Genomic DNA, 22,420 nt, shown 5'->3' on the forward strand with positions numbered 1-22,420 from the left:
CTACCTACCCTCACATCCTATTGAGACACATAACATGATCCTATGTTATCTTATCTCAAGTTATTTCCTTTTTATGCAAGGCCCATGTAAATTGTTGATCATCTCAATATCTCATTATCATCAGTATTTATCATAAAATATTATTCTCTTCATTCGAAGGTTATATTACTATTATTCGTACCAGAGAGTTTTTTAGTGGTGAATCTTTGCCAATTGGTGAATTATGTGTGAATAGTCGGGGGCAAAATCATGGTCAAATCGCCTGGAATTTTGGGGTTAACCTGTGCACTATAGAATCTAGCTTCACCATTGACCACATACTGTTGACGTGCATGCCCATAATATTCACTTGGAATCACTCGGACATGGGTATTAGATCACCTTGATTATTCACTAGCAATAGTAAAACGACCACGTACCCAGGACCTAATTTGCCAATGGTAAATTACATGTTCATTGCATGCGTCGGCCAAATTCACCAATATTAAATAAAACATTATAAGCATTCAAGGACCCATTTCGCCTTGCTTAAATTAAATGTTTATTGCATGCCCGTGCAATTCGCCAAAAATGCAATCATGGATTGCTATAAATACACTATTTCTTACCCTCTTTCTTACAATTTGTTCGTGTCTGACTAGTAAATTGGGAGCTCTCGGAATCTCGAGTCTCGATTCGCATTCCGCAAATTGAGTTGGAAAGTCAAAGTTCATTGTAGGGTAGAGGGCCAGAGTTACAATCCTGCAACATAGGCCCATGCATTCATTCCTGATTCCTAATTTAGAGAATTGAGAAGGCATAAAGGTGAGTAATCATTTCTTCATACTTGATAGTATTAGTTTTAACTTTTAATTCATAGTGAGAGGTCAAGACTCAAGATGTCAGAGTCATACATGGGTGAGACTTCTCAGGGTGGTGAAGGGATTGGGATGTCAGACAAGGGTAAGACTCCTCAGGGCAGTGAAACTGAAGGGATTGGGAGGCCATCAAAGCGCCCAAAACTTAAACTTAAAGATAGTACCATAAAGTCTTTTTTTGGAATTGGCAAAGTTTCTAGTCCATCAACTTGTGGAGTTGCAAAACCCATTCACAGTAGCTCACCACCACCAGTACCATAAGGGGGGATTGTCATTGAATTAAATGCATCAAATGAGGATGACAATACCGACACGACAGAAGATGTTCTAAGGGATACACACAATGAGATACCATTGGTGAATGCAAATGCTAGTACTGATGATGATGTTGGTAGGAAGAAAAGAAAAAGAAAAGTAAAATTGGGGCGAGAGTGGGAGATGACAAGGAGTTTTAAGATTGATTGGATAGCAAAGTACCCATTCATTGAACTGGTCCCAAACAATGCTAAACAACCAACAAAATGCAGGTGTAAGATTTGTAGCTGGAAAACCAAAAGAGAGAAGAAGATGCAGCTAAAGCTTGACACCATAGAAAAGCATATTGGTAAGGTTTATGAAAAAAAAATCAAAGGTGGAAAGGAAACATGAGTAGTAAGATGGAAATCAAAGGAAGAATGTCTTCATGTTAAGTATGTCACAGAATATGAAGAGCATAACCACAAAATGACACAGATTCATAATAGTGGATTTGGAAATACAATCAAGGCTGGGCTTGAACATGCAACCAAAGATGCAAACCTAGCAAAGACTATTCAGATGAGTGTGGTTTTTCATATTATGTCAAGAGGGCATCCTATGAAATATTTCCTAGAATTTAGTAATTTATTATCTTTTTTGAATGTTCCTCACTATCCTATGTCACATTGGTCAATAAACGCTGGATGAGAAATGGCAAACTATCTCGCTGAGGTGAAAAAGGAAAATTTACAAGAGAGTGTAAAAGAGTCAAATTTCATTTCATTATCCATAGATGAAGTTACTGCAGTAGATAACACTGCTTGGGTTTGTATGCATGTGTATACTATAAAAGAACACGTCCGCCGAGCTCATCTACTCTGTGCTCATAAAATGAGGGGCAATTCAACAACAAAAAATTTATATTTGGAAGTTAAGAAAGATTTGAATGAAATTGCTGGTTTGGATGACTTGACAATTGCCAAGAAGTTGGTGTGTGTTGGAGTTGATGGAGCTGTAGTAATGCAAGGTCAAAGGACTGATCTTTGCGCAAGATTACAAACTAGTATTTCACCATACATGGTTGGCATTCACTGCATGGCCCATTGAATAAATTTAGCATATAGAATTGTAAGCAATTTCCCTACAGTGTCAAAAGTTGAAGATCTGGTCCACGAGCTCCACTCATACTTCTGCCGAAGTCCTAAATGTTTTGCAAAATTTTAGATTTTTGCTGAGGGAGTAACAGGAGGAAATAAGCTTCTTAGGGATGTTGAGACCAAATGGATCTCCTTGCATGGACCAGCGGAATGAGTTCTAATAGAATATCAATCCTTTATCAGACTAATGTATGAGTAACACCTCACAGTAGACAAAGCTCCGGATCTCTTACATAAGTTAAGTGATATAGAGACTCTGTTAACTTTAGCTAGTCTTCTCCCCATGCTGGATTCAATGAACAAACTTGTTAAGAAATCCCAAGACAGAACTATGTATATCAATGAGTATAGCACTCTATGTAAAATGACATGCTTGAGCCTAGATGGTCTATATTCAGATCTAACAGGGCGAAGCCCAAGTTTTTTTAGGTGGTAGATAATTACAGATTTGAATCATGCTAAAATTTTTTTACATTTCAATACAAAAAATGAGTTATGTGTCTTTGTAAAAGGATTTCAGATACCAATGCACCAATCTAAGATGGGCAAGCGAGGCAGAGCACTACCAGTTAAAAAGGAAGATTTTGACAGGATTGTTAAATCTATTAGTGATAATTTGAAGTCAATTGCATATGAACTTTCAACTGAGATTCAAGAAAGATTCCCTCAAGAAGAAATACTTGAAGCCATGGTTGTGTGTATGCTCAATTTTGGCATTCAATTGGAGATAATCCAAATGATGCAAAGATGTATCATAAAAAACTAGAGGAATTGATATTGACATTTTCAAAAGATGCATATTGCAATGGACAGCCAATAGAAGGAATTTTAAATTCAGATCATCTTAGAAAACAATGTAAACAATTTGCATTGGTTATGAAATAGCAATTAGTTAACTTGGAGAATCCATTTGAACCTGGATCAATCACAAGGCTTTGGAAAAGGATAGATCAAAGTGAAGCATTGCGTATTGCAATACCAGAATATTTGAAACTTGTTGATTTATGTCAAACAATGATATTGGGGTCGGTGGAAGATGAGAGAGTTTTCAGTGCATTAGGGATTTTGAAATCAAAGATTAGAAACAAATTAGATAAGAATTTGGAAACTTTCTTGAGGTTGTTTGTAACCCAGTATAATGTTAGAGATTTTCCATATGATAGGGCACTGGCAATCTGGAATTCCATGCATGATAGACGAGGGGTGTGCAACACTTTAAAAGCTGGTGGTGCTACTACTAGTGCTAGTGCTAAGACAAATGAATATGATGGATCGTAGACTCAGAGTCAACATGAAGACGAAGACATTTTTGAATACCCGACTCAGAATGAAGATGAACCTGTTAGTACTAGTCAATTTCTGGATCTTGAGTCCATTTGGGATATAGAAGCCTTAGATAGTCGGACTGAATCACTGAAGTGAATTAGCAGTTAGTTTATAGGTATTTATAAATATACTACAATTCTTGAGTCATATTACAATTTCAATTTGCAAAATTGTAATACTATAGTTGTCATTGATGATTTTTGATACTGTATTCCTTGAATTTGTCAATCAGAAGTAGAACGGATACTTATTTCATATTTTTAATTGTGAATTTGAATTATTACTAAACGATTGAATTATTAGTAAATTGGTATTTGGTTCCACATTATGTAACATGTTGAACATGAAATGCAACAAATTTGTGTCACAAGATCCATAAAATTATTCATATTGCATAACTATTACTGCTAGAACCTTTGTTACCTTTCTACTGTTCTACATTAAATGCTTAAAATGATCTTCATGGCGATTACGGTTTTGTATTTGTTTTTTGTCTTAGTTGGCTAGTAAACCAAAGTTGTCATGCGTTGAAAATCTAAGTTGTCCTATATTTATTTGTCCATGTCAACGTTCAGTGTGGTCAAATGGTTGGTCAGACATGTTTAATGGTTATCGCTACCTCGCAGGTCCTTTATTATCAAGTCAGATTAAGTTGCGAGCTTGCGACTACTAGGAGATTTTAGTTTTCGCTAGCTCACAAGATGTTTTGCACTTGACCATTTTATGTTGCGAGGTTGTGACGGGGTGTGATTTTATGTTGTTGCATGGTCATGAGGTGTTCGTGGTTAAGTCATTTTAATTTGTGATCATCCGATGTAGTCGGTATCACAACTTAGTTGGTTTCACCGCTTGCTCGTAGGTTTTGAAGTTGTTTAGCATTTTAAGTTGTGGTCTGGCGACAGGTAAGTTTTGGTCTAATTTTGTGGTCATCGCATGCTCGCGGGTTTGTAAGTCTTAAGTCAAAAAGTGTTGCGAGCATGCGATGGCGGTTAAGTGCCTTGTTATCGCGGGATCACAAGAGTTTAAGTCAAGTTAAGTTTCGAGTTGCGAGCTTGTGATGAAATAAGTTATTTTGTTAGATCAATGGCTATCTCTCACTCACGAGATTCTATGAGGATTCGTAAAAGGGGTTGCAAGCTTGCGATTAAGCGGATTTGGTAGCATTGTCGCTAACTCACCAATTCCTTTCCTGATTATTATAACTAGTTGAGTGTGAGATTAAAGATGGGGATTGACATGTGGACTTGTTTGTTGGGTTCTGTAAAAGTTTTGACATGATCGAGCTGATATTTTGACATTTGTACAATTGCATTAATGTATTCTATTAGTTTAATTGAATTAATGCCACACTAGCTAGTTCATGCAAGTGTGGCAGTTAATGAGACTTGGTCACTTGAGAGAAGTGACGGCGCCCAAATACCATTTTATGTTGCGAGGTTGAGACTGGGTGTGATTTTATGTTATCGCAATGTCGTGAGGTGTTCACAATTAAGTCATTTTAATTTGTGATCATGCGATGCGGTTAAGTCGCTTGCTCGTGGGTTTTGAAGTTGCTTAGCATTTTAAGTTGCAATCTGGAGACAGGTAAGTTTTGGTCTGATTTTGTGGTCATTGCATGCTCACGGGTTTGTAAGTCTTAATTCAAAAAATGTTGCGAGCATGCGAAGGTGGTTAAGTGTCTTGTTGTCATGGGATTGCAAGGGTTTAAGTCAAGTTAAGTTTCTAGTTGTGAGCTTGCAATAAAATAAGTTGTTTTGTTAGATCAACAGCTGTCGTTCACTCGCAAGATTATTTGAGGATTCATAAAAGGGGTTGCGAGCTTGTGATTAAGAGGATCTGGTAGCATTGTTGCTAACTCACTAACACATGGACTTGTTTGCTAGGTTCCGTAAAAGTTTTGAATGCCAATAACCAATCAAATAGAAGGGCATGAATTCAAATTTCGCTCGAGTACTTCAGTTTGAAGTTTGATTTAATGTCATTATGCCACAGTAGCTACTAGCTTGTTCATGCAAGTGTGGCAATTAATGAGACTTGAGACTTGAGAGAAGTGACGGTGCCCAAAATTCAAATCATAAATACCATAAATTGCATGATCGAGATGAGGTTTTGTATAATTGTATTAATGCATTCTATCTTCGAGGTAATCCATTGAATTGAGCTTTGCCACAACGTTGGAGAATTCAGAGTGTTGGGTGTGAGAAAATTTCAGAAAATTGGTTAAGTTTTTCTCCTGCAGCTAAAATGAGCCAGGCGACGAGTGGTGCTGGAGGTTCCAAGCCCAAGCCCAAGCCCAAGCCAAAGCCCAAGGCCATGACAAGTGGAGTAGGTGGACCTGGAGGTTCCAAGGCCAGTGCCAGTGCCACTGAGGAAACGATGGTTAAGAAATACAAAGATGAATTTGTAGATTTGATGCCAGGGACTTCCATTGCTTTGAATACAAATCATTTGGCATGGAGAGATTTATGGAGCCAATGCAAAAACCCTACCATGCTTAATATGACTGGTTCTGCTCTATTTCATTATTTCTAGAAAAATAGGGTTAAGGGTGTCCCTATGTCACACCCTTGGGATTTAAATATGGCAAAGTTAATTGTGCCAGATGTGTATGTTGATGTGGATTTGATCAAAGAGTTGGGAAAACGCTATTGCCCTGTATCTAGGGTAATCTGAAGAAAGAACCAGTCTGCCCTAGTTTCATCTAACATAGCTAGCTTTGTTGAAGCTTTCCAGATTACCGGTGCTGCATGTACAGATATAGATTTGGAGCAGATTGTAGAGGATTATGACAAATACAAATGTGTTATCAAGAAGCATGCAATGCCCAGATACATGCCTAGGGTGAATAAGAAGCCGGTTATAATTCCAGAGAGTATCGAACCACCACTTGACATCACACCTTTCCACCATTATATGCATTGTACAATCTATGGATTATGCAGAGTGTTGGGTTTTGATGGAGATTCAACAGTGTCAGCTGAATTACTGATGATGGCTATGGACATTCAACACCCAGATGTTAACAAAGATTATGATTATGTGGCCTATGTGGTTGAACACATTCATAATGCTCTAGTTGAAATTCAGAGTGGTGCACCTAGCCCTACATTCAAGCATTATTCATTGCTGATGCATTTAATCTTGTTCTATAATGTTGAGTTCATCGATAAAGAATTGGAGCTTTTCAAAGAAGAATCCGGTGGCTTAGTGCCAATACAAAGATGGACCCAGGTTTGGGATAGTAGTTCTCCCCATTCTTCTTTCCTTTTCTTTGAAAATTGGATTGTTTCACCAATTATGGAAATGCTAGGAATAAATAGGGAACGATTGTCAATTAATGTTAGGAGACTTTTGAGACCTTACCAATATTTTCCAAACTAGCCTATTTCACATAACTGGGGGGACATTTTTTTTTTTGATAACTTTACTGTGATGAGAGTCTATGGGTGTCCTCAGCCTCCCCATATTTTACCAAAATTTGTTCCAATTAGGATTGCTTTTATGGAGTTTATCTAGCAATTGACCCTAGTTGAAAAAGAATACCTTGATAAACACAAGAAGGGTACTTTTCTTCCTAGGATTTGGGTTGCATCTGATTTTACCATTGGTAGGAGTTCCTTTGATGAAGTAAACAATTTCCTTAAACAGTATAGGTTGGTTATTATTGTGTCTAGATTTTGTGATCCGTAACAATTTATTAAAGTTGCAATGCGAAAAATGACACCTTGGGCCACAATAAAGGACCATGAACCATTGGATGCTGAAGACATGGTTAGAAATTTGCTGAGAAAAGATGAAGTACAAGAAAGGAGAAGAAAATAGAAAAATTTGACGAGAGTTGAAGCACAATTGTTGGCTGCTGACCCTAGTTTCTCAGGTTTTTGCCCTGATAGCCCATACTTAGAGAGGATTAACAAAATGCTGAGTTTATATGAAACTCTGATGGAACAAATGCCTCAAATTCCAAAAGTGACTGCTCCGCAACAAGACCCCCAAGATGGACATTCTTCACATGGCAAGAGGCCACTTAGTGTGTCTGCTGATGATGTAGAGAGCGGGGATGAAGTTCAATCTACCCGAGTACTAGCTACAAAGAAACAAAAAACCACTGAGATCGGTACAATTGTGAGGAGAGACCCTGCTAGAGCAATTGTTACAGAACAAGGACACTACTTTCATCAAATAAGGAGACATCTAAGAGAAGTAGGGCAGAATGAAGAATAGGGAGAAACAAATGAAGCCCTTGCTCAAGGCTTTGACAAGCATGTGATGTTGTCAAATGAGTTCATGAAAGATGATGACTTTATTAGGTCAAATGAATTTAACAGTTTTTTGACAAAGTTGAAACAAAATCAATTAAAACAAAATCTGATCATAGAGGAAGCGAATGAAGAAAAGAAAGAGGAGATCATCAAGGCACTGTAGGAATATGATCCGAACAGGGAGGAAATATCTGTGGAATAGGCAAGACAATTGATAAAGAGTACTGGTATGATTATGATGCATGACTAGCATTTCCAGTCTATTTTTATTATTGATCAGATTAGGTAGCAAGAGGACCCAATGTTTAGAACTGAATTTTTAAATTGGAGATGTAATAAGAGGATCAAGATTTAATCCTAAGTCAAAGACACTTGCTACTTGGTCTTTGGCCCCTTCCACTCAAAAGCCCCACCTTCTAAATATCCAAGTATAAAAGAAAGCTAATAGAATGATTTGGAACTTGTAGAACACAACTAACACAGAGGTTGCCTCATTTTTTACTCAAGTTTCTTTCATGAATTTATCAAAAATAGAGGATTTGTCAAGAAGATACACAGAAACATATACCCAATTGATTGCATTGTCTAAAAAATATGAAGAGACAATGATGAAGAAGGGTGCTCTGGAGGTAGAGTTAGTGGAGTTGAAAGAAAAAATTGCAAATGAGCCCCTCCAATACAGATTACGAAACAAGTACAAGAAATACTAGCTGATGTGACAACAAAAATGGAGGAATACGTAAGGAAAATTGAAAAGCTTGAAAAGGAACAAAATTTCAAGGCTATCTCTATTGTGTCAAGAATTATGAAACACATGATTAGTGTATTGAAAGACAAATTGATGGTTGTGCATGATATGCACATTTCTTTGAAAGAGGCAAGCAAAACATCCTCTGAGGTTGTTTCTTTTCTTGGACCTTTGTTCAATGTTTGGTCAGGAAGAAGAAGATTAATGGATAAGCTAGATACTACAATGATGTATAGTGACGAGTTCCCTCCCAAGATCAATGACACTAAAGACATGGTAGAGGTAATGAATGCAGCTTATGCATTTTTCACAAGGAAGGATGTGCTTATAAATGAAAAATCGCAGACATTTGGGGAAGGTTAGAACAAATTGGTGCCTTCAATTTATGGTAGTAATGGAGATTTGAAATTAGTTACTGATTGGACCAGCGAATTTGATTTGATTCTGGAGCAAGGAGAAATAATCAAGCATGTAAATGAACATGTTCATGCTGATTTCCTTAATGGTTTGCTTGATTCACTGTTCAAGGTTGAGGTTGACCATGTAAAGTTTATTGTTGAGTCCAGGGCAGTTACAGATGACAGATGGGTAGATTCAATTGCAAAGTTGGAAGAGGTAAAGCCATGCTAAAGCTAAAGAAGAAATCTCAGGTTGAGGTTGCTACCCAAGATTCCTCACAGTAATCCTAAGCTTATTGAATCCTTGGGTTGAGGTTGCCACTTTTATTGATCAATGATGTTGAACTTGAAAACTCTTATATTAATATAGTTATAATAGCTCAACTGTTCAAGAATTTGATAAGTGCATAGTGGAATCGTATTGTGAATTTACTTTCTGATATCATTAAGAATATAATATCAATATCATTTGCAGTTTGAGCAATTCGATCTTCACATAATTGTCTTTGTGTTGAATTTATGTTTTCACTGTGAATTGAATGGTCAAGGGTTTTTCAGTTTACATATGAATCTAGGTTGTGTAACTGTATGTAATAGCATTATTCATAATTTTATTCTTATTTATCTGCAAATGAATCTTATTGAAGTTTATTATCAGGTTGTCTTGAATTGTAAGTGACTCTATGCCCTAGGATAAGGCACTGGTTTTTTGTCTTGATGTTTTACTAATTATGTTGTATAATTGTATTCCTATCTAATAATCTATTGTGGTGTTTAATACTTTCATTCTTAATACTCTTATGATTTTATATGCTATTGATGTTTATGTAATATATATGGAGGTGTTCTATGACTGTCTATGACTCTATAATCCACCCACCAGTTACAATGAGGTGAATCCTTAATTATTTAATATGATTCCAGACTAACATAAATTTTGCATTCCTGGGCATAATAGGTTTAGGAAGCATTAAATGAAAAATTACATACACCATAACAATGCAACAAATGAAAAAAATTAAATCTCATGATTTTGATCATTTGAAAGAGATAGAAGTATACACAAAATAAATTTATATATAGACAAAGCTTGACACTAAATGCTTTTCATTTTCTCTATAAATGACTATATAGTATACAACTTGCTCCCTTCACCTAGAGTCTAGAATCACTACTAGAACCAGAAAAGGAACCCCAATGCCTATACAACTTGCAAAACTACTTGAGCCATGCCATTATCACCCTAATGCCTTCATTTCAGATGGAATGTGAGATATTATGTTCTATCCAAGTCCAATAGATCATTTCCAAATTGAGGAGGAAGCCTTCATGCCTAGGAATAGAGAAAATGGAAAGAGGAACTTGAGCCTTCATGCCCACAATCAGGGAAAGTGGAAACAGGAGCTTTAAGGTAAATGTAATCTGTTGGGGAGGGGTCGCAGCTTCCATGTCGTCACAAAGATGACTAGCTACCACTCCCCACCCAAACAAATCCTTCTTTCATTACTCTACAGGCTCCTTCTTCAAAGCCCTTGCCATCTTATGGTAGAGTAAAAGTAGAGGATGTGCCATGCTTGACCCTTCTTGACAAGAAAAGGCTTTCACACCCCGTCTGGCAATCCTTCTCACTTTCACAACCCCTATGACAATAAACAAACTCACAGAGAAGAAAACAAAAAAAAACCTATCCGGTATCACAGAGAACACAAAAACTCCATGCATGATCCTGCTCAAACATCAACTTCTTTTCTAAGGAAAAAACCACTCTCAAAAAATGAAAAAGGTTTCTTTTCTGAGTTTCTCTTCTACCAATTACGTCACCACTCGTGACTCTATTGTATTTATAATATTTTCAAACTTCATTTGGTGATTCTCATTCACGTGAAAAATCATCATTTTGGTGTTTTTCAACATGATTGTAGACTCTAGAAATCATGCCTATCAAATCAACTACATCCTGCTAAGGCTCATCTATTGTGAACGATTTTGTTCTGATTTTATTCCTCCTTGATTGGACAAATTATGCTTCAGAATCCCTGACAACAAGCAACCTGAGCTCTTATTTCTCATAGAAATCCGTGATCTCCCATCTCTAACTCAGAAGCTATCAAATCCTTTTATGCCTCTGAAACTGTCATCCTCGCTTGTCTAATCAACATTGACTCAAGAGAAACCTTAAAATTAGTCCCTCAGGAATGAGTCAACATCCAAGCCTTAAAAATTTTAGGTTGTGAGCTAGTGACCAGATAGTTTGTGGTTAAGTTTTATGGTTATCGCCAACTTGCGAGGTAAAATGTCTGAAGACATGATCAAGCTACGAGCTAGCGACAAGTTGGTTTGGGTTTACATTGCGAGGTCTCTAGCTTTTTGGGTGTTAGCATTTTATGTTACTGAGCTGAAGATTGTTAGTGAAATTGCTTTGGTCACGAGGTCTCAAGTTGGTCTGATGTCATACATTATAGCCGTGAGAGTTAGCGAGTAACTCATTTCATACAGTTGTCGCTAGCTCTCATGTTTGTTTAATGTTAGCATTTTTAAGTCATGAGATAGCGACAAGATAGTTAGTGGTTAGGTTTAATGGTTATCGCCAGCTCACGAAGTTAAATGTCTGCAGACCGAATCAAGCCGCAAGCTTGCGAGTGAAGTGCTAGTGGTTAAGAGATAAACAGTTTTATGTTGGCGAGTACACGACAAGGGTTAAAGTTACCACTATCTCCAAGTCACTGCAGTGACGAGGACTTAACATTTGTGGTCAAGAATTGGCAAGTGCCAGTTTAGTTTCCCTCAGTCAGTAGATATTGAGGTTACAAAGGCTTACCATTTTTAGCTTTTGAGTTGGAGATAGAGAGAGTCGTAAGGGCTTGTTGCTAGGTCGCGAGATTTTCTAATGGGTAGTCTTCCAGTTAGAGAGTTGATGACTGTGTGCCACATGTTTTAATTACTTAAAGTTAATATCTTGAAATTGCCAATATTTTTTTTTATGGTTTGAAAATAGCTTGAAATCGCCAATATTTTATTTTTATGGTTTGAAAATAGCTTGAAATCACCAATATTTTTTTTAATGGTTTGAAAATAGCTTGAAATCTCCAATATTTTATTTTTATGATTTGAAAATAGGTTGAAATTGCCAATGCATATATTTTTCTAGTTTTAAAAACATTACAATTCACCCATGCAATTATTTTTTGGGTTTTAAAAAGAGTACAATTCATCAGGATTTTTCACAAACTTTGAGCGATCATGGCTAATTTTCCAATGGAGATTATTATTTTTCTCCATAAACCGCAAAAATTCGCCAATAAAATTAAAATTTTCCTCAGAATTATACAACTTTCGCCAGGTTTTTACACCTCGTCCAAGGGAGGGTTTTCTTAAAGTTTTCCCTAATTCATACTGGAGTGGACTCTTTTCTCCAACATATTATATTACTATTAAGAAGATATTAATCATGAGCTTGGCCTTATAAAGCCCATATATTCTTTGAGAGTTTGATTTGGTTATTTTACTGACACTTGGAGTGTTGTATTGGTGCTTGATGACTTTGCAATTATGATGTGGTGTCTTGTTGGCGTGGGTAACAATAAAATCATTACCCTTTAAAGGACTATTTTTTTTTCTGTAAGCTTCTTATTGGTGCTAAATTTTTGGCTGCAAGTGCCTTTTATAGGTCCTTTTCACAAAATTACATAACTTTTACAAATAAACACTACTTTTTGCAATCCAGATAATGATGAAAATCTCCTTTCATCAATTTCACATTTGATAGGGTATTTAAGTTCTACTATTAATTTTGCACAACATAATTTTATTGATCTCTTTATCATATAAAAAGTGTATGATTAATGTCATAATGGGTTATACAAGTATCCTTATATTATTACTTTTACTAAACATAATTATTAGTCTTAGGAAAAAGAAATAATCACACATTGTAGATGGCTTAATCGCTTATATCATCTTTATAAAATCATTGCTAAGCTAAAGACACCACTGCAGTAATTAGTTTAGGGATATATAAATGATCGTATCATAGGGTTGATTGGTTGAAACATTAGTCAAATCTTCCTCCATAAAAATCTACACCAATTTTAGAGGTATTTCGTGCCCATACATTATTTTGACCACTATTCAAGGGAAATTTTTGGAGATCCTAATTTTCCTCCATTCCCAAATGATCCTACTTTAGATTGATTTCTTCAAATTGATAATATTGAAAATATTTACTTTGATGGTCATATCTTAGAAGAGTTGGAATGTGAAGCAATAGTTGAGAGCTATGATGATCTCGAGGCTCAACCTACAACTCTTACTTCTCCAGTTGAAATCACACATTCATATTTTGTTCGTGTATCTAATGATTCATTGCAATGAGTATATATTTGTATTATTTTAATTAGGATTCATTTTCTTTGAATATTAGCTTATTATTCATTAACTCTCATATTTCATATTTTGGGGACACATTTGAGGGTTTGCCTCTCCTAATTCATGATAGTTGTGGCACTATTGTTGTCGCTTTTTCTTTGTCTTTAAATCTTGTTCAAAATTATTTTCTATCATTCTTTTCTTGTCACCTTATATTATGATTGGGTGTGTACTTGATTGATTTTTTGCATTTTTATCTTCTAAGGTCATGGTGATATATGAGTAGACATCACATATATCATCTTCATAAATGTGGATTTATTTTCCTACAAATTTCTATGAATGGGAAGCATTCCTATATTTGTACTTCATTTATCTTCTTCACAAGGGTAGAAATATTGTTTGTATACATTGGAGAAATATTCTTTATAGATATTTGACTATGTTGATCGTATATCCATGATGTATTTAGTCCTTGTAGAATGTGATTGACTCCTCCATGCATCATCTTGTTTCTTTTCTCTTTTAGAGATGATTTTTCTCCCATGTGGTTTTCTCCTTTTTCCCATTTGTAAGAGATTTTACTTCCTTGCATTCCATGTGAATTCTAATTGGTACCTAAAATGGTTCTGTAGCTAGAACACATCTTTCATGTTCCAAATATTTTATAATAATCTTCTCCTTATATTGCATTTAACGTGGATTGTTGGAGTAAACTAGTATTTACTCTATGCTTAAGTTTACTTAGGCATTAATTAGTTAGTTGTTAGCAAAATATTATTTAATATTTCTAAAGTGCATTGATATTTATAGTGAGGTTGTTCAACTTTACCTACTCCCTACCAACGCTCACATCCTATTTAGACACATTTCATCATCAAGTGTTCTGTTATCTTAAGCTCTTTCCTATTTATGCAAAGTTTTTGTATATTGTAAATCATTTGAATAATTCAATAACAAAAATAACCTATATCATTTTTATTATTGGTGAAATATTATTCCCTCGGTTTGAAGATTATATTGTTGTTTTCTATTCTAGAGTGAAATCTTTTCTTCAACAAAGACATCATCAATTAAATAAAAATAAGATCAAGATTTATCTAAAGAATGAACATCAAACTAACCACAAAAATCTTAAAAAATAATTAAATTGTCTCTTTCTCTTCCCTGGAAGAGAATGATATATACTATTCAACATACATAATTATAATAGAAATAATTTTTTTCAATATATTAATGAGAAAGACTATTAAATAAATTTTTATTTAGAATGGGCTTAAGTAATGTTTCATCTATGTGACCAAATATATTATACCACAACATGCATGCATCATTAGTGCTATCTATATTTGTAGAGTTACTAAAAATTGAGGCATTAAACCTCAACAATGTTTATATACCAAATCTTAATTAATAATCACCAAATATCACTTACCAACTTCTAATAATACTTGTCAAACTCCATATGCATTCCAATATCATTTAATTTGGATACCAAAATTATATTTCTTGCAAGTTCCATTATATGTAAAATATTATCAAAAAATTTATACTCCTCCATCACTAAAACATAACTCTACCTTTTATTTTTTACAAGCTTATCTATGTTCTTGTTGCCAAGTAAAATTACACCCCATTCATATGCTTTGTAAGAGGAAAAATACTCCTTGTTATGAGTCATGTAGTAAAAGGCACCTAAATCAATAATCTAAGCATGATCCCTAATATTGTTAGCAAAACTAAGTAGAGCATCAAAATCAACATTTGAGGACTTCTCTATGTAGGAATCAAATTTCCTTTTCTTTAATGCACGTTCATTCTTACATGCCCTGTTATACAAGAATTTCAACACTACCAGCTTTCGAGGGTTCTTCAAACTCCCTTCAGACTTTCCCCTCTTTTTATCCCCTTTAGGAACCTTGGAAGCCAACATTTATTAAAAAATTACTATTATCTTCTAAAAGAAGAATGGAAATCATTTATTTTTTATTGGCTTTAAATCACAATTGTTAAATAAAATAATTAGAATATCCCAAGCTTCAAGAAAAGAGAAAATAAATAATATAAGTTTAACTTCATTGTCCAATTTAGCATTGACCAAAGGAAGATGAATTAAAATAAAATAAAACACATTTGAATGATTGATCTTTTTTTTTAAAGAATACAACCTCATCTTGAGATATCATTAATTGGATAAACTTTTAGTTATATAAATATCACCTATCCTCTTCAACAACTTATATCTAAATATTCTATCAAGACATTAAAGAGGACAAAATGTGTAGGACACAACTGAATGATTTCTAATGCCTTCTTGTCAAATTCATTCGAAGCATCATCCAACATGGTATATTTATCTATTTTTTTTTCATATGAAAATTAGAAAGTCCTAATATATTTCTTCTAAAAGGTCTTCAAAATATAGTTATATAAACTTTTAGTTATATAAATATCACCTATCCTCTTCAACAACTTATATCCAAATCTTCTATCAAGACATTAAAGAGGACAAAAGGCATAGGACACAACTGAATGATTTCTAATACCTTCTTGTCAAATTCAATAGAAGCATCATCCAACATGATAGATTTATCTATTTTCTTTTCATATGAAAATTAGAAAGTCCTAGCATATTTCTTCTGAAACATCTTCAAAATTTAATTTCCACATCTTGTAACTGGTGCCATTAAATTTCTCGATACACATGCATGAAGGAGAATCCATTAATTTTCATCATTTATTTAAATATAAAAAATGAAACGAAAAACATCAAAACATAAATAGAAAGACATCCCACTTTAACAAAACTATTACCTCTGGTACTAAATATTGAGAAATAAAGTGAGTAAAGCTTAAAATATTAACTGTCATATGTTATTACAAATACAGAAGATTATTACAATATAGGAAGTAAACAAGTAATTGCACATTTGACATGAATATAAAATAAGCATACCAAAAGAAACATCATATTTATGTGGACAAACCCTTTTAGGAAAAAATCCACTAGAGAAAGAGGGAAAATATATTACTATTCTTCAACAGTGGGAACACTAAAATAATTCACTTCATTGCACTTCTCCAATGAGACCTATAATCACCTAGAAACCTAAAAAAAATATGATGAAAGAACTATGCCATTTCTACAATTTATTTTATACTAGGATAAATAGAACCATTATTGTTTTAAAAGGAGTAAACTATGATTTGTAAAATTCCACACCTTGGAGAATGAGATACCAATATACATATGTAATAAAATTAATAAAATTATTCAAGTTATTTCATATTGAGAACCAAACCTAAAGCCACTTATACCTTTGCCATATTAAATACTATCTAACTCCTAGTTGTATTTCTGATCTCCAAATTGATATTTGTTCTAATCCCAAAATTTAGCACCCATTGCATGACCTATAATATCTTAATAGGGACATTGGAAAGAGTTTATATTATCTCTTTTGATATATCATTATCACCTCCTCATGTTAACATCTTGAACCATCAAAGTTAAGATTGCACGATCCAAATTTAGATAGGTCCAAGTTATAATTTTTTGATAAAATAGTTTAAAACCTTCAACTTTAATTAATTTATTAAAATACTTCTATAGCATTGTAATTTATACCTGCTTATAACTTTGTACTCACTTGGGCATCACTTTGGTATTCTAACTTCCCATTCATCAATGCAGTACTGATTCTTCTCATACTGCATTCGAAACTCATATTTTAATCACCTTTCTATCTACCCCTCATTCTATAGTCCTAGTTTTTATGACTAGGGAATTAGGTTCCCTAGTCCTATAGAACACCTTATTCTTCCTAAGTAGGCCCTAAATTGGAGCCTCAAAAATCTCATTTCATTTGAGCAAAAAAATTGCCCTTGTCTCGGCCTATTCTAAAAATTAATTTGGTTTTTGGATGGTCAAGTATAAAAGGAGGCATGCCCCTCTCATTTTAAGCTAACCAAAATCAAGATCTCAATTACACTTTGATGGTTCCCAAAACCACAAATTGGGAATCAAAAGGGCTTGCCAAATCCCTAACTAATCCATCAGCCTTGGCCAATGAACCGGAATGGTCAAAGACCAAATTCCTCTGCACTTTAGGCTTCACTAAACCTAGGTGGGTATACCCTAATCTTAAAAGAATAAAGAGATTTATTTATAGTGAATTTAAATTATTAAAAATAGTTTTTTACAAGACTGGCAAATAATTTCCCATAACTATGCTTTATTGATATGCTTTTAAGTTGTTTTAATTTGAAATTTGAGTATAATTAGATGCAAATAAAAGTTATAAAAGAATGTTGCTCGAACTAAGATTAATTATGAAAGAACAAGGCAAGTAAAAACTAGTAATATATTTCTCCAGTGATGACTTTGTGCACACTTAATCTATTAACAAAAAACTAGAAATAAACAAGTGCCTTATCTGATAGTTTACATGTCACTTAATGGATAAATACTTGTAATCTTTGGAGAGAGTGTGAAGAAAAAAGCTATCACTGAAATATCTATAATGTATGCTTTGAGAACAACAAAAACAATTATGCTATCTCTATACCAACAAATGATAAAATATTACAACAAATCTTCCTTAGATTTATCCGAAAGATTTTAAATCATTAACAACATATGACATGAAATGATCTGAAGATGAAAATAGCGGACCTTGTATATTGATTTCTAGGGTTAATTAGTGTACAAAAAGTGCAGACTCACAGATACTTCATTATTACACTTGTTTGCACAAAAAATGGATTTTGATTTCTATGGACTTCTCTTACATAATACTATAGGTACCAATAGATGATCTGAAAAGATAATCTTACTTGTGTTTTGTCTCTAGAATACAAAATGACTCTCTATAAATGCATGACTCAAATGATATGAATGAAAGGACACACCCTTTCATTAGTACAAACAAAGACTAGAAAAATTCCTAACTATCCCTCTTAACTACTATAACTAAAACACATTACAATGACATAGACTAACTCTTTCCATCCAGCTGCTGACCACATTTCTTGAAATTCTGAAGGTATTGATAGCAAATGGGGTCTCGTCCTCTTCTGTCAATTTTCCCTTTTCAGCCTTATGAATGGCCAAATTCCACCCATTGTACACGATGTCCATCTTTGTATACTCTTCCTCTAGTTTCTCAAAAGAAAAAGGAACATTAGATTCAAAACCTAGACCAAAAACCTCTTGGATGGTGGCTACTGAGATATGGATGAAAGCATCACCATTTGGTAACTGAATACATCTTATTGTAGCATTGTAAGCCCTAGCCAATGTTTTCATCAATTGGACATTCACAAGGACATTAGGGACTACAAGCTTACCCAATCCAGTCCTCCATGGGTTTGAAATTGGGGCTGACTTATTTCTCCTTGTATAATGATACAAGAACAATTCGTGACCTCTGATCTTGGTCCATACATCACCAATTTCTTTGAAATCATCCTCTAACTAGTCACAGATGGTTAGGTTAACCTTTCATCTCTGGGATTTGGCTCTTGGTGAGCTCATTTGATCAATCATATCATAGTTCAACTTTCATTTCAGTGCACCTTCTCCCCCTTTAGATTTCTTAGAAGCGCTTTCAGAGACTTCTCTAACCTTCCTCTTTCCCTTCGAACTAGAACCCTCCATATTTGAACCTTTCAAGCTTTCTGTAGTTTGATTATTTGTAGTTTAATTTTGCTTCAATCTCTCAGTTAGCTTCAAACTGTTATGCAAAATCCTTGTACCGACTCTTCATATATGGATTTGATGGATTAAAAGGATTTACTCAATTGAAATCCTACTATGATTTGCCTCGTACAAACACCAATCTACTTGTTCTGTGCATTTAATAATGGCAGGTCAATCCATTTGTAATCAGATTCTACAACGGCTAATCAGCATAACCTTTTCCTATAAGTCAATCATTTGGCACCACCCATCCTTCAGTTGGCATAGGTCTCACTGATCAGTTTGCCTCCTCGCTAGGTTCTACTTTCACCTTTACATCACATCGGCGTAGGTCATTCCAATGTACCCTCCTTTATTCCTTTGTGGCATTCTGCCCGTTAGGTTTTCGTATAGCTCAAAATATGTTCCTTTGATAGTGAAAGGTTATTTCGATAAATCCTCCTTAGTAATACATATCTCATTCATTACATCGGGCCACTTTATCAGGTATCGGGACAACTTATTTTACATTTCCCCGATGACCCGATGACATTTACTTCATGCTTGTGCTTCCTTTTTACTTCTCCGGTCTATCGAGATATGATTTCCTGATGAAACCTCCCTCTTGATCATCGTGTTGCAAAGCTTATTCGGTGTCGGGACAACCCTTTCTATGTTTCTTCGATGACCTGATGACATCGGGCTGCAACCTTTTTCTTTTCATATCCATCGGCTTATGCTCCGCCAATGAGGTCTCCTTCCAAATAACCACTTCATATTCCTCATCGAGTATCGGCATAGCGGAAAATGTCTTCCTCCGAAGGGCCGATGTCATCTCGATGACTTTACCTTGTCACTCTTTTAGTCACTTACTTCAGTGTAGGCAATCTTGATGAAACCTCATTTCCATCCATCATGATATCTACCTTATCGGGCATCGGGGTATCTTTTTCTTATGCTGTCTGATATCCCGATGATTTCAAAACATCGGCTCCACATTCTCCTTAGTTGGTGTAAGTCATACCGATAACCTCCTCCTCTGTGCTCGGCTTTGTCTTTCTTATCGGGTATGGGCATAACCCAAAACTCCTTTCACTGATAGTTTGAGTTATCCTGATGGCTTACTATTCCCACCTTTTGCTATTGCTTCATCAGAATAAGTCATGCCGATGACACCACCTTTTCTATCTAGCCCATCAGGTATTGGGGTAGCATGAAATATCATTTTCTGACAACTCGATGATATTTACTGTCTACTTCACATTCTCTTTCATTGGTGTAGGTTATACTGATTACCTCATCGGCTATCGGCACAACATTTTTCTCATGCCTCTGATAGTGAATGTTATGCAAATGAAAACCTTCTTCTAAAATTCCTTTTGGTTCTCCTCTGAAGTGATCAGTCTAGGTCATTCCGATAAGTTCTCTCATTGTTTATGCCAGTCAGGCTTATCGGGGTAACTTACACTAATAGTTCAAACTTGATAACTATGCAAATTAAGCTCCTCTTCATATATCACTTGCACTCGTAACCTTTTATGGAAACTCTGCATGTGCTAATAGATGACAAAGACTATCACATAGGCTCAGAGAATTCCTTAAAAGGTTCCCAATGTTGTCATGCTGAGATTTCCTCATGTAGTTCCTACTCAATGCCAACCTTTAGCATGCCCTAGCGGTGCTTGTCCAATTCTGAAAAATGAGGTTACAGAGGGATTTTTTCTGATACTGCAACACATATCCTGCACATACAATCCAACAATAAATGCTCTTATGATGAAAATGTATATATAAAACATCAAATAAATAGCAGAGAATATTTTGCAAAAATATGTCCTAACACACTTTACCAAATATATGTGAGATATACTTAGGAATTATAGAAATTTCGAGAGATGAACATATTAAACTTTTGGAAATAGAAAATTTAGAGGAGGATTGATTATTTGTGCTAGAAATTATGAGAAGAGATTCTAAAAATCTTCTTTTGCCCATATCTCAATTTGTGGCATTAGGATATCTGTAGTTGTCTATTTGTGATAATTTACTTCAATTATTCATACTTTTACTATAATTTTGTGATTATATTTCCAAGTCAACTAAGAAAGAGGACAATTAATAATAACTAGTTGAATCCAATCAAAATCTTAGGTCTTTCCCCATTGGGATTGAACCTAGTTCTATTGGGTTCAATTCTCTTTCAATGTAGTGGGTTAATTTGGACTATTAGTTGTTTTATTATCTTAATTGATCTTGATTCCAAATTACACCATTATAACTCTATATTTTACTTATCCTCTATTTATTGTTCTCCGCGCTTGATCTTTTATTTTTGGAGATCAGATACCTTGATATTTTTTTAAAAAAATTGAACAATTAAGTCAACCAACCCCTCCCATAAATAATTCCTGAGAAAATAATTAATAATTAATTTTAATTATCCCTTTATTTATTACTCTTTATATTATGAACCGATTCCCATGAATCATCTCACATAATCATCTCTTTACATGATATTATTGTATATTCATGTTATTATAAGCTACATATTTATAAAGCTAATGCCATATAATATTTGAAGTAGACAAATAATATATTACATTTCTTAATTATGTTAGAAGTTGAAGAGTTATTTGATATTTGAATTAGATAGTCATTTTCATGATATGTACATTTTGATTGAATGAAACAAATTTTGCATTGAATATATATGAATTTTTATATTTACGTTTATTTCATTTATCAATATTTTATAAATTTTGAATTATATTTATGGTCTTCACATTAATAAAAAAAATTTATAGTAAACAAACAAATGTATAGTATTAGCATATTTATTGTGATTTTAAATTATTTATTTTCTACATACAATTTCTAAATTTATTAGAAATGTATATTACCAAATTTAAATAAGTTTATTTCATTAAAATCAAGGTTTATGTTGTGTATTAACAACATTTTCAAAATTTTGATCAAAAATTAATTTTCTCGAATATGCTCAAATCTCAAGTACATTTCAATGTTCATGGATGGCAACGACATGGTAAGAGTAGATTTACTTCAAATTAGATTGTTATTTCATAGATGAAAATTTGTATGCTTTTTACAAGAATGCTTGTATTCGAATCTATAAGTTTGTAGATGTCAATTGTTCTCAACATAAGAAATAAATTAAACGGTTCTTTTCATACCGTGTCACCAAGTTGAGGGAAGAATAAAGAGAGAAAATATTAGAAATGTCAAACAAACTAAATATCTACATCTATCAAACTTATTTTACTTACCCAAAATTTAATATTTATTGTTAACTATCGTCTTTGACTACCTAGATTAATTCATATTTGGTAATATGATGAATTGATCTAGGTAACGTTCTATGAAAGCAACAAT

The sequence above is a fragment of the Cryptomeria japonica genome, chromosome 1 (genome assembly GCF_030272615.1).
Source record: "Cryptomeria japonica chromosome 1, Sugi_1.0, whole genome shotgun sequence".
Lineage (NCBI taxonomy): Eukaryota > Viridiplantae > Streptophyta > Pinopsida > Cupressales > Cupressaceae > Cryptomeria > Cryptomeria japonica.